Source organism: Pseudophryne corroboree, chromosome 4 (genome assembly GCF_028390025.1).
Source record: "Pseudophryne corroboree isolate aPseCor3 chromosome 4, aPseCor3.hap2, whole genome shotgun sequence".
NCBI lineage: Eukaryota > Metazoa > Chordata > Amphibia > Anura > Myobatrachidae > Pseudophryne > Pseudophryne corroboree.
In genome coordinates, this window is record NC_086447.1 from 62,443,184 (window position 1) to 62,456,573 (window position 13,390).

Consider the following 13,390-nt stretch of genomic DNA (forward strand, 5'->3'; position numbering starts at 1 on the left):
AAACTATGAAAAATTATTGACCAGTCTATAAAATGTGATGTTGCTGAGTGATAGATTATATTCCCCAGAATCTGTGTTTCCTCATTGAAATAAAAGTTATTATATGATACCTACAGTATCCTTGAAATCCATACAGCAAGGTATAATTGTTATTTTTGCTCCGTGCTCTAAGTTTAACCTTAGAACAGTGAAAGTAGTAGAACTTGAGTACTATGCAGAACAGCAATCGCTCGGTATCAAACGCACCAACTCAAAGGGGATGTAGCTCAATGGTAGAGCGCATGCTTTGCATGTATGAGGCCCCGGGTTCAATCCCCGGCATCTCCATGTTTTGCAAAATATAGAGTCTTACTTATCTGTATGTAACTTCTTCAGAAGAGCCCAAGACCAACAAATGCATGAATGCACTCTACAGTAATGGGCAAGAATTAACACCAATTATGAAAAATAATTGATCATTCTATTAAATGTGATGTAGCTCAGTGTTAGATTATATTCTGTGGATACTGTGTTTCCTCATTTAACCAGCAGTTACCATATCATACCTACTGACATTCTCCAAACACTGATGTCAAGTATATGGTGATTATGAAACAGAGTTTTAATTTCACTGGGAAATGAACTATAAAAGCAGTAGTTTCATAAAAGAACAAATCACACGATACAGCAAAACTAATTGATTAAGAAGGACAGACATCTTTAAACTAGAGATGAGCGGATTCGGTTTTACTCGGTTTTACTCGGTTCTCAAAACCGAATCTTATTGGCTATCCAAAACACGTGACATCCGTGAGCCAATAAGATTCGGTTTTGAGAACCGAGTAAAACCGAGTAAAACCGAATCCGCTCATCTCTACTTTAAACACATTGTGAACCTATGGAGGATGGATTTGGGCTTGAATGTCAAGTAATTAGTGATCAATCAATGCATGAAAAGATAAACACATATCAACTCTGTACAAAATACCTGGTGAAGCCTTAGTCAGCAATGCCCATGAGACAGTCATAGCCTGCATCCTATGTGCCCTTCTTCCAAGTTCTGACACTGCTGATAAAACAGAATGTAAGACTGTCCTCTACTTGGCAATACTTGATCAATATCCATGCCATTCATTACATAAGGTAGGGGATTCTGATGATAACCCAGACTCCGGTGAAGAAGTCTAACAGCAATTTAAAGTGTGGAATGATCATCTACTTGCATCCTCATCAGCTGTGGAAACTATGGTGTCCTTGAACTCTGGCAAAGTGTAATGGTTTTTATTGCTTTATACTCTGAGATGACCCTTAGAACACTAGAAAATAGTAGAACTTGAGTACAATGCAAAGCTGCAATCGAATGAGTACCACACTTTTTCACAGGGGATGTAGCTCAGTGGTAGAGCGCATGCTTCGCATGTATGAGGCCCCGGGTTCAATCCCCGGCATCTCCATGTTTTGCAAAATGTAGATTCTTTCTTAACTCTATGTAACCTCTCCAGATCAACAAATGCATTAAAATACTCTAGAGAAATTGGAAAAGTTTCAATCAAACTATGAAAAATTATTGACCAGTCTATAAAATGTGATGTTGCTCAGTGGTAGATTATATTCCCCAGAATCTGTGTTTCCTCATTGAAATAAAAGTTATCATATGATACCTACAGTATCCTTGAAATCTATACAGCAAGGTATAATTGTTATCTTTGCTCCGTGCTCTGAGTTTAACCTTAGAACAGTGGAAGTAGTAGAACTTGAGTACTATGCAGAACAGCAATCACTCGGTATCAAAACACACCAACTCAAAGGGGATGTAGCTCAGTGGTAGAGCGCATGCTTTGCATGTATAAGGCCCCGGGTTCAATCCCCGGCATCTCCATGTTTTGCAAAATATAGATTCTTACTTATCTGTATGTAACCTCTTCAGAAGAGCCCAAGACCAACAAATGCATGAATGCACTCTACAGTAATGGGCAAGAATTAACACCAATTATGAAAAATAATTGATCATTCTATTAAATGTGATGTAGCTCAGTGGTAGATAATATTCTGTGGATACTGTGTTTCCTTATTTAACCAGCAGTTGCCATATCATACCTACTGACATTCTCCAAACACTGATGTCAAGTATATGGTAATTATGAAACAGAGTTTTAATTTCAGTGGGAAATGAACTATAAAAGCAGTAGTTTCATAAAAGAACAAATCACACGATACAGCAAAACTAATTGATTAAGAAGGACAGACATCTTTAAACACATTGTGAACCTATGGAGGATGGATTTGGGCTTGAATGTCAAGTAATTAGTGATCAATCAATGCATGAAAAGATAAACACATATCAACTCTGTACAAAATACCTGGTGAAGCCTTAGTCAGCAATGCCCAGTAGGCAGTCATAGCCTGTATCCTATGTGCCCTTCTTCCAAGTTCTGACAATGCTGATAAAACAGAATGTAAGACTGTCCTCTACTTGGCAATACTTGATCAATATCCATGCCATTCATTACATAAGGTAGGGGATTCTGATGATAACCCAGACTCCGGTGAAGAAGTCTAACAGCAATTTGAAGTGTGGAATGATCATCTACTTGTATCCTCATCAGCTGTGGAAACTATGGTGTCCTTGAACTCTGGCAAAGTGTAATGGTTTTTATTGCTTTATACTCTGAGATGACCCTTAGAACACTAGAAAATAGTAGAACTTGAGTACAATGCAAAGCTGCAATCGAATGAGTACCACACTTTTTCACAGGGGATGTAGCTCAGTGGTAGAGTGCATGCTTCGCATGTATGAGGCCCCAGGTTCAATCCCTGGCATCTCCATGTTTTGCAAAGTGTAGATTCTTTCTAAACTCTATGTAACCTCTCCAGATCAACAAATGCATTAAAATACTCTAGAGAAATTGGAAAAGTTTCAATCAAACTATGAAAAATTATTGACAAGTCTATAAAATGTGATGTTCCTCAGTGGTAGATTATATTCCCCAGAATCTGTGTTTCCGCATTGAAATAAAAGTTATCATATGATACCTACAGTATCCTTGAAATCTATACAGCAAGGTATAATTGTTATCTTTGCTCCGTGCTCTGAGTTTAACCTTAGAACAGTGGAAGTAGTAGAACTTGAGTACTATGCAGAACAGCAATCGCTCGGTATCAAAACACATCAACTCAAAGGGGATGTAGCTCAGTGGTAGAGCGCATGCTTTGCATGTATGAGGCCCCGGGTTCAATCCCTGGCATCTCCATGTTTTGCAAAATATAGATTCTTACTTATCTGTATGTAACCTCTTCAGAAGAGCCCAAGACCAACAAATGCATGAATGCACTCTACAGTAATGGGCAAGAATTAACACCAATTATGAAAAATAATTGATCATTCTATTAAATGTGATATAGCTCAGTGGTAGATTATATTCTGTGGATACTGTGTTTCCTTATTTAACCAGCAGTTACCATATCATACCTACTGACATTCTCCAAACACTGATGTCAAGTATATGGTAATTATGAAACAGAGTTTTAATTTCACTGGGAATTAACTATAAAAGCAGTAGTTTCATAAAAGAACAAATCACACGATACAGCAAAACTAATTGATTAAGAAGGACAGACATCTTTAAACACATTGTGAACCTATGGAGGATGGATTTGGGCTTGAATGTCAAGTCATTAGTGATCAATCAATGCATGAAAAGATAAACACATATCAACTCTGTACAAAATACCTGGTGAAGCCTTAGTCAGCAATGCCCAGGAGGCAGTCATAGCCTGTATCCTATGTGCCCTTCTTCCAAGTTCTGACAATGCTGATAAAACAGAATGTAAGACTGTCCTCTACTTGGCAATACTTGATCAATATCCATGCCATTCATTACATAAGGTAGGGGATTCTGATGATAACCCAGACTCCGGTGAAGAAGTCTAACAGCAATTTAAAGTGTGGAATGATCATCTACTTGCATCCTCATCAGCTGTGGAAACTATGGTGTCCTTGAACTCTGGCAAAGTGTAATGGTTTTTATTGCTTTATACTCTGAGATGACCCTTAGAACACTAGAAAATAGTAGAACTTGAGTACAATGCAAAGCTGCAATCGAATGAGTACCACACTTTTTCCCAGGGGATGTAGCTCAGTGGTAGAGCGCATGCTTCGCATGTATGAGGCCCCCGGTTCAATCCCTGGCATCTCCATGTTTTGCAAAATGTAGATTCTTTCTAAACTCTATGTAACCTCTCCAGATCAACAAATGCATTAAAATACTCTAGAGAAATTGGAAATGTTTCAATCAAACTATGAAAAATTATTGACCAGTCTATAAAATGTGATGTTGCTCAGTGGTAGATTATATTCCCCAGAATCTGTGTTTCCGCATTGAAATAAAAGTTATCATATGATACCTACAGTATCCTTGAAATCTATACAGCAAGGTATAATTGTTATCTTTGCTCCGTGCTCTGAGTTTAACTTTAGAACAGTGGAAGTAGTAGAACTTGAGTACTATGCAGAACAGCAATCACTCGGTATCAAAACACACCACCTCAAAGGGGATGTAGCTCAGTGGTAGAGCGCATGCTTTGCATGTATGAGGCCCTGGGTTCAATCCCTGGCATCTCCATGTTTTGCAAAATATAGATTCTTACTTATCTGTATGTAACCTCTTCAGAAGAGCCCAAGACCAACAAATGCATGAATGCACTCTACAGTAATGGGCAAGAATTAACACCAATTATGAAAAATAATTGATCATTCTATTAAATGTGATGTAGCTCAGTGGTAGATTATATTCTGTGGATACTGTGTTTCCTCATTTAACCAGCAGTTACCATATCATACCTACTGACATTCTCCAAACACTGATGTCAAGTATATGGTGATTATGAAACAGAGTTTTAATTTCACTGGGAAATGAACTATAAAAGCAGTAGTTTCATAAAAGAACAAATCACACGATACAGCAAAACTAATTGATTAAGAAGGACAGACATCTTTAAACTAGAGATGAGCGGATTCGGTTTTACTCGGTTTTACTCGGTTCTCAAAACCGAATCTTATTGGCTATCCAAAACACGTGACATCCGTGAGCCAATAAGATTCGGTTTTGAGAACCGAGTAAAACCGAGTAAAACCGAATCCGCTCATCTCTACTTTAAACACATTGTGAACCTATGGAGGATGGATTTGGGCTTGAATGTCAAGTAATTAGTGATCAATCAATGCATGAAAAGATAAACACATATCAACTCTGTACAAAATACCTGGTGAAGCCTTAGTCAGCAATGCCCATGAGACAGTCATAGCCTGCATCCTATGTGCCCTTCTTCCAAGTTCTGACACTGCTGATAAAACAGAATGTAAGACTGTCCTCTACTTGGCAATACTTGATCAATATCCATGCCATTCATTACATAAGGTAGGGGATTCTGATGATAACCCAGACTCCGGTGAAGAAGTCTAACAGCAATTTAAAGTGTGGAATGATCATCTACTTGCATCCTCATCAGCTGTGGAAACTATGGTGTCCTTGAACTCTGGCAAAGTGTAATGGTTTTTATTGCTTTATACTCTGAGATGACCCTTAGAACACTAGAAAATAGTAGAACTTGAGTACAATGCAAAGCTGCAATCGAATGAGTACCACACTTTTTCACAGGGGATGTAGCTCAGTGGTAGAGCGCATGCTTCGCATGTATGAGGCCCCGGGTTCAATCCCCGGCATCTCCATGTTTTGCAAAATGTAGATTCTTTCTTAACTCTATGTAACCTCTCCAGATCAACAAATGCATTAAAATACTCTAGAGAAATTGGAAAAGTTTCAATCAAACTATGAAAAATTATTGACCAGTCTATAAAATGTGATGTTGCTCAGTGGTAGATTATATTCCCCAGAATCTGTGTTTCCTCATTGAAATAAAAGTTATCATATGATACCTACAGTATCCTTGAAATCTATACAGCAAGGTATAATTGTTATCTTTGCTCCGTGCTCTGAGTTTAACCTTAGAACAGTGGAAGTAGTAGAACTTGAGTACTATGCAGAACAGCAATCGCTCGGTATCAAAACACACCAACTCAAAGGGGATGTAGCTCAGTGGTAGAGCGCATGCTTTGCATGTATAAGGCCCCGGGTTCAATCCCCGGCATCTCCATGTTTTGCAAAATATAGATTCTTACTTATCTGTATGTAACCTCTTCAGAAGAGCCCAAGACCAACAAATGCATGAATGCACTCTACAGTAATGGGCAAGAATTAACACCAATTATGAAAAATAATTGATCATTCTATTAAATGTGATGTAGCTCAGTGGTAGATGATATTCTGTGGATACTGTGTTTCCTTATTTAACCAGCAGTTGCCATATCATACCTACTGACATTCTCCAAACACTGATGTCAAGTATATGGTAATTATGAAACAGAGTTTTAATTTCAGTGGGAAATGAACTATAAAAGCAGTAGTTTCATAAAAGAACAAATCACACGATACAGCAAAACTAATTGATTAAGAAGGACAGACATCTTTAAACACATTGTGAACCTATGGAGGATGGATTTGGGCTTGAATGTCAAGTAATTAGTGATCAATCAATGCATGAAAAGATAAACACATATCAACTCTGTACAAAATACCTGGTGAAGCCTTAGTCAGCAATGCCCAGGAGGCAGTCATAGCCTGTATCCTATGTGCCCTTCTTCCAAGTTCTGACAATGCTGATAAAACAGAATGTAAGACTGTCCTCTACTTGGCAATACTTGATCAATATCCATGCCATTCATTACATAAGGTAGGGGATTCTGATGATAACCCAGACTCCGGTGAAGAAGTCTAACAGCAATTTAAAGTGTGGAATGATCATCTACTTGTATCCTCATCAGCTGTGGAAACTATGGTGTCCTTGAACTCTTGCAAAGTGTAATGGTTTTTATTGCTTTATACTGTGAGATGACCCTTAGAACACTAGAAAATAGTAGAACTTGAGTACAATGCAAAGCTGCAATCGAATGAGTACCACACTTTTTCACAGGGGATGTAGCTCAGTGGTAGAGTGCATGCTTCGCATGTATGAGGCCCCAGGTTCAATCCCTGGCATCTCCATGTTTTGCAAAGTGTAGATTCTTTCTAAACTCTATGTAACCTCTCCAGATCAACAAATGCATTAAAATACTCTAGAGAAATTGGAAAAGTTTCAATCAAACTATGAAAAATTATTGACAAGTCTATAAAATGTGATGTTCCTCAGTGGTAGATTATATTCCCCAGAATCTGTGTTTCCGCATTGAAATAAAAGTTATCATATGATACCTACAGTATCCTTGAAATCTATACAGCAAGGTATAATTGTTATCTTTGCTCCGTGCTCTGAGTTTAACCTTAGAACAGTGGAAGTAGTAGAACTTGAGTACTATGCAGAACAGCAATCGCTCGGTATCAAAACACATCAACTCAAAGGGGATGTAGCTCAGTGGTAGAGCGCATGCTTTGCATGTATGAGGCCCCGGGTTCAATCCCTGGCATCTCCATGTTTTGCAAAATATAGATTCTTACTTATCTGTATGTAACCTCTTCAGAAGAGCCCAAGACCAACAAATGCATGAATGCACTCTACAGTAATGGGCAAGAATTAACACCAATTATGAAAAATAATTGATCATTCTATTAAATGTGATATAGCTCAGTGGTAGATTATATTCTGTGGATACTGTGTTTCCTTATTTAACCAGCAGTTACCATATCATACCTACTGACATTCTCCAAACACTGATGTCAAGTATATGGTAATTATGAAACAGAGTTTTAATTTCACTGGGAATTAACTATAAAAGCAGTAGTTTCATAAAAGAACAAATCACACGATACAGCAAAACTAATTGATTAAGAAGGACAGACATCTTTAAACACATTGTGAACCTATGGAGGATGGATTTGGGCTTGAATGTCAAGTCATTAGTGATCAATCAATGCATGAAAAGATAAACACATATCAACTCTGTACAAAATACCTGGTGAAGCCTTAGTCAGCAATGCCCAGGAGGCAGTCATAGCCTGTATCCTATGTGCCCTTCTTCCAAGTTCTGACAATGCTGATAAAACAGAATGTAAGACTGTCCTCTACTTGGCAATACTTGATCAATATCCATGCCATTCATTACATAAGGTAGGGGATTCTGATGATAACCCAGACTCCGGTGAAGAAGTCTAACAGCAATTTAAAGTGTGGAATGATCATCTACTTGCATCCTCATCAGCTGTGGAAACTATGGTGTCCTTGAACTCTGGCAAAGTGTAATGGTTTTTATTGCTTTATACTCTGAGATGACCCTTAGAACACTAGAAAATAGTAGAACTTGAGTACAATGCAAAGCTGCAATCGAATGAGTACCACACTTTTTCCCAGGGGATGTAGCTCAGTGGTAGAGCGCATGCTTCGCATGTATGAGGCCCCCGGTTCAATCCCTGGCATCTCCATGTTTTGCAAAATGTAGATTCTTTCTAAACTCTATGTAACCTCTCCAGATCAACAAATGCATTAAAATACTCTAGAGAAATTGGAAATGTTTCAATCAAACTATGAAAAATTATTGACCAGTCTATAAAATGTGATGTTGCTCAGTGGTAGATTATATTCCCCAGAATCTGTGTTTCCGCATTGAAATAAAAGTTATCATATGATACCTACAGTATCCTTGAAATCTATACAGCAAGGTATAATTGTTATCTTTGCTCCGTGCTCTGAGTTTAACTTTAGAACAGTGGAAGTAGTAGAACTTGAGTACTATGCAGAACAGCAATCACTCGGTATCAAAACACACCACCTCAAAGGGGATGTAGCTCAGTGGTAGAGCGCATGCTTTGCATGTATGAGGCCCTGGGTTCAATCCCCGGCATCTCCATGTTTTGCAAAATATAGATTCTTACTTATCTGTATGTAACCTCTTCAGAAGAGCCCAAGACCAACAAATGCATGAATGCACTCTACAGTAATGGGCAAGAATTAACACCAATTATGAAAAATAATTGATCATTCTATTAAATGTGATGTAGCTCAGTGGTAGATTATATTCTGTGGATACTGTGTTTCCTCATTTAACCAGCAGTTACCATATCATACCTACTGACATTCTCCAAACACTGATGTCAAGTATATGGTAATTATGAAACAGAGTTTTAATTTCACTGGGAAATGAACTATAAAAGCAGTAGTTTCATAAAAGAACAAATCACACGATACAGCAAAACTAATTGATTAAGAAGGACAGACATCTTTAAACACATTGTGAACCTATGGAGGATGGATTTGGGCTTGAATGTCAAGTAATTAGTGATCAATCAATGCATGAAAAGATAAACACATATCATCTCTGTACAAAATACCTGGTGAAGCCTTAGTCAGCAATGCCCAGGAGACAGTCATAGCCTGCATCCTATGTGCCCTTCTTCCAAGTTCTGACACTGCTGATAAAACAGAATGTAAGACTGTCCTCTACTTGGCAATACTTGATCAATATCCATGCCATTCATTACATAAGGTAGGGGATTCTGATGATAACCCAGACTCCGGTGAAGAAGTCTAACAGCAATTTAAAGTGTGGAATGATCATCTACTTGTATCCTCATCAGCTGTGGAAACTATGGTGTCCTTGAACTCTGGCAAAGTGTAATGGTTTTTATTGCTTTATACTCTGAGATGACCCTTAGAACACTAGAAAATAGTAGAACTTGAGTACAATGCAAAGCTGCAATCGAATGAGTACCACACTTTTTCACAGGGGATGTAGCTCAGTGGTAGAGCGCATGCTTCGCATGTATGAGGCCCCGGGTTCAATCCCCGGCATCTCCATGTTTTGCAAAATGTAGATTCTTTCTAAACTCTATGTAACCTCTCCAGATCAACAAATGCATTAAAATACTCTAGAGAAATTGGAAAAGTTTCAATCAAACTATGAAAAATTATTGACCAGTCTATAAAATGTGATGTTGCTCAGTGGTAGATTATATTCCCCACAATCTGTGTTTCCGCATTGAAATAAAAGTTATCATATGATACCTACAGTATCCTTGAAATCTATACAGCAAGGTATAATTGTTATCTTTGCTCCGTGCTCTGAGTTTAACTTTAGAACAGTGGAAGTAGTAGAACTTGAGTACTATGCAGAACAGCAATCACTCGGTATCAAAACACACCACCTCAAAGGGGATGTAGCTCAGTGGTAGAGTGCATGCTTTGCATGTATGAGGCCCCGGGTTTAATCCCCGGCATCTCCATGTTTTGCAAAATATAGATTCTTACTTATCTGTATGTAACCTCTTCAGAAGAGCCCAAGACCAACAAATGCATGAATGCACTCTACAGTAATGGTCAAGAATTAACACCAATTATGAAAAATAATTGATCATTCTATTAAATGTGATGTTGCTCAGTGGTAGATGATATTCTGTGGATACTGTGTTTCCTCATTTAACCAGCAGTTGCCATATCATACCTACTGACATTCTCCAAACACTGATGTCAAGTATATGGTAATTATGAAACAGAGTTTTAATTTCAGTGGGAAATGAACTATAAAAGCAGTAGTTTCATAAAAGAACAAATCACACGATACAGCAAAACTAATTGATTAAGAAGGACAGACATCTTTAAACACATTGTGAACCTATGGAGGATGGATTTGGGCTTGAATGTCAAGTAATTAGTGATCAATCAATGCATGAAAAGATAAACACATATCAACTTTGTACAAAATACCTGGTGAAGCCTTAGTCAGCAATGCCCAGGAGGCAGTCATATCCTGTATCCTATGTGCCCTTCTTCCAAGTTCTGACACTGCTGATAAAACAGAATGTAAGACTGTCCTCTACTTGCCAATACTTGATCAATATCCATGCCATTCATTACATAAGGTAGGGGATTCTGATGATAACCCAGACTCTGGTGAAGAAGTCTAACAGCAATTTAAAGTGTGGAATGATCATCTACTTGTATCCTCATCAGCTGTGGAAACTATGGTGTCCTTGAACTCTGGCAAAGTGTAATGGTTTTTATTGCTTTATACTGTGAGATGACCCTTAGAACACTAGAAAATAGTAGAACTTGAGTACAATGCAAAGCTGCAATCGAATGAGTACCACACTTTTTCACAGGGGATGTAGCTCAGTGATAGAGCGCATGCTTCGCATGTATGAGGCCCCGGGTTCAATCCCCGGCATCTCCATGTTTTGCAAAATGTAGATTCTTTCTTAACTCTATGTAACCTCTCCAGATCAACAAATGCATTAAAATACTCTAGAGAAATTGGAAAAGTTTCAATCAAACTATGAAAAATTATTGACCAGTCTATAAAATGTGATGTTGCTGAGGGATAGATTATATTCCCCAGAATCTGTGTTTCCTCATTGAAATAAAAGTTATTATATGATACCTACAGTATCCTTGAAATCTATACAACAAGGTATAATTGTTATTTTTGCTCCGTGCTCTAAGTTTAACCTTAGAACAGTGAAAGTAGTAGAACTTGAGTACTATGCAGAACAGCAATCGCTCGGTATCAAAACACACCAACTCAAAGGGGATGTAGCTCAATGGTAGAGCGCATGCTTTGCATGTATGAGGCCCCGGGTTCAATCCCCGGCATCTCCATGTTTTGCAAAATATAGAGTCTTACTTATCTGTATGTAACTTCTTCAGAAGAGCCCAAGACCAACAAATGCATGAATGCACTCTACAGTAATGGGCAAGAATTAACACCAATTATGAAAAATAATTGATCATTCTATTAAATGTGATGTAGCTCAGTGGTAGATGATATTCTGTGGATACTGTGTTTCCTCATTTAACCAGCAGTTGCCATATCATACCTACTGACATTCTCCAAACACTGATGTCAAGTATATGGTAATTATGAAACAGAGTTTTAATTTCAGTGGGAAATGAACTATAAAAGCAGTAGTTTCATAAAAGAACAAATCACACGATACAGCAAAACTAATTGATTAAGAAGGACAGACATCTTTAAACACATTGTGAACCTATGGAGGATGGATTTGGGCTTGAATGTCAAGTAATTAGTGATCAATCAATGCATGAAAAGATAAACACATATCAACTCTGTACAAAATACCTGGTGAAGCCTTAGTCAGCAATGCCCAGGAGGCAGTCATATCCTGTATCCTATGTGCCCTTCTTCCAAGTTCTGACACTGCTGATAAAACAGAATGTAAGACTGTCCTCTACTTGCCAATACTTGATCAATATCCATGCCATTCATTACATAAGGTAGGGGATTCTGATGATAACCCAGACTCTGGTGAAGAAGTCTAACAGCAATTTAAAGTGTGGAATGATCATCTACTTGTATCCTCATCAGCTGTGGAAACTATGGTGTCCTTGAACTCTGGCAAAGTGTAATGGTTTTTATTGCTTTATACTGTGAGATGACCCTTAGAACACTAGAAAATAGTAGAACTTGAGTACAATGCAAAGCTGCAATCGAATGAGTACCACACTTTTTCACAGGGGATGTAGCTCAGTGGTAGAGTGCATGCTTCGCATGTATGAGGCCCCGGGTTCAATCCCCGGCATCTCCATGTTTTGCAAAATGTAGATTCTTTCTTAACTCTATGTAACCTCTCCAGATCAACAAATGCATTAAAATACTCTAGAGAAATTGGAAAAGTTTCAATCAAACTATGAAAAATTATTGACCAGTCTATAAAATGTGATGTTGCTCAGTGGTAGATTATATTCCCCAGAATCTGTGTTTCCTCATTGAAATAAAAGTTATCATATGATACCTACAGTATCCTTGAAATCTATACAGCAAGGTATAATTGTTATCTTTGCTCCGTGCTCTGAGTTTAACCTTAGAACAGTGGAAGTAGTAGAACTTGAGTACTATGCAGAACAGCAATCGCTCGGTATCAAAACACACCAACTCAAAGGGGATATAGCTCAGTGGTAGAGCGCATGCTTTGCATGTATAAGGCCCCGGGTTCAATCCCCGGCATCTCCATGTTTTGCAAAATATAGATTCTTACTTATCTGTATGTAACCTCTTCAGAAGAGCCCAAGACCAACAAATGCATGAATGAACTCTACAGTAATGGGCAAGAATTAACACCAATTATGAAAAATAATTGATCATTCTATTAAATGTGATGTAGCTCAGTGGTAGATGATATTCTGTGGATACTGTGTTTCCTTATTTAACCAGCAGTTGCCATATCATACCTACTGACATTCTCCAAACACTGATGTCAAGTATATGGTAATTATGAAACAGAGTTTTAATTTCAGTGGGAAATGAACTATAAAAGCAGTAGTTTCATAAAAGAACAAATCACACGATACAGCAAAACTAATTGATTAAGAAGGACAGACATCTTTAAACACATTGTGAACCTATGGAGGA

The 13,390-nt window shown here is 37.9% G+C and overlaps 19 non-coding genes across 19 annotated transcripts; all 19 read left to right on the forward strand.

The window, feature by feature from the left end:
• The first annotated feature begins 255 nt into the window (after positions 1-255).
• On the forward strand, positions 256-327 carry TRNAA-UGC (transfer RNA alanine (anticodon UGC)). Its single transcript has one exon. It is a non-coding gene; the product is annotated as a tRNA-Ala (tRNA).
• A 1,034-nt stretch (positions 328-1,361) lies between these two features.
• TRNAA-CGC (transfer RNA alanine (anticodon CGC)) lies at positions 1,362-1,433 on the forward strand. The gene has a single exon. It is a non-coding gene; the product is annotated as a tRNA-Ala (tRNA).
• Positions 1,434-1,786: 353 nt separating this feature from the next.
• On the forward strand, positions 1,787-1,858 carry TRNAA-UGC (transfer RNA alanine (anticodon UGC)). The gene has a single exon. It is a non-coding gene; the product is annotated as a tRNA-Ala (tRNA).
• Positions 1,859-2,733: 875 nt separating this feature from the next.
• Positions 2,734-2,805, forward strand: TRNAA-CGC (transfer RNA alanine (anticodon CGC)). Its single transcript has one exon. It is a non-coding gene; the product is annotated as a tRNA-Ala (tRNA).
• A 353-nt stretch (positions 2,806-3,158) lies between these two features.
• Positions 3,159-3,230, forward strand: TRNAA-UGC (transfer RNA alanine (anticodon UGC)). The gene has a single exon. It is a non-coding gene; the product is annotated as a tRNA-Ala (tRNA).
• An 874-nt stretch (positions 3,231-4,104) lies between these two features.
• On the forward strand, positions 4,105-4,176 carry TRNAA-CGC (transfer RNA alanine (anticodon CGC)). The gene has a single exon. It is a non-coding gene; the product is annotated as a tRNA-Ala (tRNA).
• A 353-nt stretch (positions 4,177-4,529) lies between these two features.
• On the forward strand, positions 4,530-4,601 carry TRNAA-UGC (transfer RNA alanine (anticodon UGC)). The gene has a single exon. It is a non-coding gene; the product is annotated as a tRNA-Ala (tRNA).
• A 1,034-nt stretch (positions 4,602-5,635) lies between these two features.
• Positions 5,636-5,707, forward strand: TRNAA-CGC (transfer RNA alanine (anticodon CGC)). Its single transcript has one exon. It is a non-coding gene; the product is annotated as a tRNA-Ala (tRNA).
• Positions 5,708-6,060: 353 nt separating this feature from the next.
• On the forward strand, positions 6,061-6,132 carry TRNAA-UGC (transfer RNA alanine (anticodon UGC)). Its single transcript has one exon. It is a non-coding gene; the product is annotated as a tRNA-Ala (tRNA).
• Positions 6,133-7,007: 875 nt separating this feature from the next.
• On the forward strand, positions 7,008-7,079 carry TRNAA-CGC (transfer RNA alanine (anticodon CGC)). Its single transcript has one exon. It is a non-coding gene; the product is annotated as a tRNA-Ala (tRNA).
• Positions 7,080-7,432: 353 nt separating this feature from the next.
• Positions 7,433-7,504, forward strand: TRNAA-UGC (transfer RNA alanine (anticodon UGC)). The gene has a single exon. It is a non-coding gene; the product is annotated as a tRNA-Ala (tRNA).
• Positions 7,505-8,378: 874 nt separating this feature from the next.
• Positions 8,379-8,450, forward strand: TRNAA-CGC (transfer RNA alanine (anticodon CGC)). The gene has a single exon. It is a non-coding gene; the product is annotated as a tRNA-Ala (tRNA).
• Positions 8,451-8,803: 353 nt separating this feature from the next.
• On the forward strand, positions 8,804-8,875 carry TRNAA-UGC (transfer RNA alanine (anticodon UGC)). Its single transcript has one exon. It is a non-coding gene; the product is annotated as a tRNA-Ala (tRNA).
• Positions 8,876-9,750: 875 nt separating this feature from the next.
• TRNAA-CGC (transfer RNA alanine (anticodon CGC)) lies at positions 9,751-9,822 on the forward strand. The gene has a single exon. It is a non-coding gene; the product is annotated as a tRNA-Ala (tRNA).
• Positions 9,823-10,175: 353 nt separating this feature from the next.
• On the forward strand, positions 10,176-10,247 carry TRNAA-UGC (transfer RNA alanine (anticodon UGC)). The gene has a single exon. It is a non-coding gene; the product is annotated as a tRNA-Ala (tRNA).
• An 875-nt stretch (positions 10,248-11,122) lies between these two features.
• On the forward strand, positions 11,123-11,194 carry TRNAA-CGC (transfer RNA alanine (anticodon CGC)). The gene has a single exon. It is a non-coding gene; the product is annotated as a tRNA-Ala (tRNA).
• Positions 11,195-11,547: 353 nt separating this feature from the next.
• On the forward strand, positions 11,548-11,619 carry TRNAA-UGC (transfer RNA alanine (anticodon UGC)). Its single transcript has one exon. It is a non-coding gene; the product is annotated as a tRNA-Ala (tRNA).
• An 875-nt stretch (positions 11,620-12,494) lies between these two features.
• TRNAA-CGC (transfer RNA alanine (anticodon CGC)) lies at positions 12,495-12,566 on the forward strand. The gene has a single exon. It is a non-coding gene; the product is annotated as a tRNA-Ala (tRNA).
• Positions 12,567-12,919: 353 nt separating this feature from the next.
• TRNAA-UGC (transfer RNA alanine (anticodon UGC)) lies at positions 12,920-12,991 on the forward strand. Its single transcript has one exon. It is a non-coding gene; the product is annotated as a tRNA-Ala (tRNA).
• Positions 12,992-13,390: the final 399 nt, after the last annotated feature.